At 37.7% G+C, this 2871-nt stretch overlaps 1 pseudogene; it reads left to right on the top strand.

Annotated features, from left to right (window-relative positions):
• Positions 1–2071: 2071 nt before the first annotated feature.
• Positions 2072–2635, top strand: LOC102030641 (annotated as a pseudogene).
• Positions 2636–2871: the final 236 nt, after the last annotated feature.

The raw sequence follows: 2871 nt of genomic DNA, 5'->3' as shown, positions 1-2871 counted from the left end.
AATATTCCTTGTAGGAGAGCTGCTAATCATGGTCGTTTCCCTCTCCTGGTGGTGGTGGTGGTGGGAGTAGATAAGAAAGTTCTGTAGCAAGATGTATTTTTGTTATTTGTCGTTTGCAAAGAGCTCATTTGAATTCCAGGCCTTGTGGCACATTGCAGGAAGGAAAGTTATCAGGAACAGAGAGGATAAAAGAGGCTTCAGGAATTTCATACCATCCTGCTACACTTTTAGAACCTTCTGTTCAAGAAGCAAGCTCTTTCCAGTGTAAGACCAGATTACTGTGATAACATTTCTTCCAAATATGACAACAAGCGATGAATTACACAGCACAAAGCCAGGAGAAGTGAAAAAGCACTGCATCTATTGGTTCGGTAACCAGATCTTTAAAACTAAGATAGACTTTTAATTTATCATTATAGTAATTACAGTATCAATATGAGAAAACTAGACTATATCATTTTTAATGACCTAGTTATAACTATTGAAGGCTGTACAATATTTTTTAACCTATGAAATTATCCTTCATTTCAGTGGAATTTATATATTTCGTTAAATACAAGATTATGTGATGATAAAAGGAATAGTTTATAAATGTTTAAGAAAATATAAAAGCTTTCATTTCAATCATAATACACTATCTCATGCTGAGAAATTTTAATTTAATCTTATTTTTAAATCTTCTGTGACATACCCCTCTTCTGCTAAAATATGAAGAGAAATATATGCACAAAAAGATTGTGCTTTTCCTAAAATTTTATCATATTTAGGGCTGTATTCTTCTAAATTACTTTTTAAAAATTAATTTAGTTTTTCATTAGTACTGTACATGTTTTCCGTATGTAATAATCTCATTCATCATGGCAAACTGGAACCTGAACATAATATCTTAATTCTTTTTTCCCTTTTTCCTCCCTTCCCGTCAAACTTTTCCTGCTCTCCCTTTACAAAAGCTGTTTCCATTTTTTCTTCAATTTTTTCTTTTTTAAAAATTTCTTTTCCCTGCCTTCCCTCCCTCTTCCTCCCCAAGTCCAATAATAATGAACAGGTAAATTACTTTGCAATCAGAGATACTGTTATTCATGTTTGTCCACAAAATATACTTTACTCTAAGAAGAGTTTTGCTCTTGTGGTGCTTCTTACAAGAGTACTCCAGTATTGCTTGAGTTTCTCTCAGGCCACCAAACTCATACTGCGTCTTTCAATCTAGAACTTTCAACTGAAAGTTCAAAACAATAACAGGGACTCATATCCCTCCTTCCGATGGTTCCTCAGTGGTTTATTGAATAAAAAGTCAAGTGGCTGCTGTTGTAATGACACATAATCTCTAAAAGTAATTTTATACACTTGATCTTCATGTCCATGATGTAAACTGCCCTGCATTAGAAATCATCAATCGGACGCTACATCCTGATTTATAGAACAGCAGAAATGTGTATGTATGAGGATCCACCTGTAACAATGAAATGTACCATAGGATAACAATTAGCCATTCTATTCTATCACACTTCACTAAGGCATTTCCTCCCTGAATAAATAAATATTTGATGAACTCTGCTGTTATGTACCTCGCACTGTGATAAGTGAAGGAAATAGAGCTGAGAGGAAAAAAAATTGATTTTTCCCAATTATTCTGGAGAAAAAGTGAATACATGCAAATAACAAAAGGAAAAGCACCGGTCTTGGGTTGAAGAGTGTAGAAAAAATTATAGTGAGTAAAAGTTATATAGATACTGAAGATGAGAAGGAAACATGTTAGTCAGTGTTCCATCACTATAACAAACGCTGGGCCAGAGACCAGGGGTTTATCCCCCCATCCGAGCTGCGGGAGATCCTCCCTTAGGGTGGTCTGGGGGTGGGCTCTGGGTCCTAGCTCTGCTCTCCCTGCCCTCTCTGCATCCTGCACCGAGGAAGAGGGCAGAATCTGGTTTGGGCGCCAGGAGCTACGGACGCTGAAGAACCTCTGCAGGGAAGACGCAGGTCACCCTCTTCTCCTGGTTCCCCTTCCTCTCCCGGTTCCCCCTCCTTCCCACCTTCTCTCTGGGGACCCTCCTGGACATAAAAGCTCTTCAACTCTGAGGTAAAAAATGGCCTCCAATAAAACTACATTGCAAAACATGGGAAAGAAACAAAATGGAGAAAGTAAAAATGTTGAGGAAGCAGAACCTGAAGAATTTGTGGTAGAAAAAATGCTGGACCGAAGTGTGGTTAATGGAAAAGTGGAGTGCTTTCTGAAGTGGAAGGGTTTTACAGATGTTGACGATACAGGAGAACCTGAAGAAAATTTAGATTGTCCAGAGTTAATTGAAGCATTTCTTAATTCTTAAAAAGCTGGTAAAGAAAAAGATGGTACGAAAAGAAAATCTTTATCTGACAGTGAATCTGATGATAGCAAATCAAAGAAAAAAGAGATGCTGCTGACAAACCTAGAGGCTTTGCTAGAGGTTTTGATCCTGAAGGAATAACTGGTCCCATGGATCGCAGTGGAGAGTTGATGTTTCTCATGCAATGGAAAGATTCAGATGAGGCTGACTTGATGCTGACAAAAGAGGCAAATATGAAATGTCCTCAGATTGTAATTGCTTTCTATGAAGAGAGACTAACTTGGCATTCTTTTCCAGAAGATGAAGCTCAATAATTTGGCTCTGCCAAAAACTTCCTCACGCAAATAAGGTAGCAAGTCAAAACCCAGTTTGTTTGAATTAGCTAAGGAAGACTTGTTAAAGGAACATTACAGATTCTTCATGACCCCTTACTTTTCAACAAGTTGAAATCTGTACTCAAAAGTCAGGATTCTTGAATGTCTTAAAACTTGGCTCGTGGAAACCTACTGAGTGGCTATAGGTGTTCACACTGTAGGACCGGCTAGAATAA

Source organism: Chinchilla lanigera, unplaced genomic scaffold, assembly GCF_000276665.1.
Source record: "Chinchilla lanigera isolate Chin_1 unplaced genomic scaffold, ChiLan1.0 scaffold00021, whole genome shotgun sequence".
Lineage (NCBI taxonomy): Eukaryota > Metazoa > Chordata > Mammalia > Rodentia > Chinchillidae > Chinchilla > Chinchilla lanigera.
The sequence above is the reverse complement of the archived record's forward strand: the minus strand, read 5'-3'. Positions and strand labels throughout refer to the sequence as shown.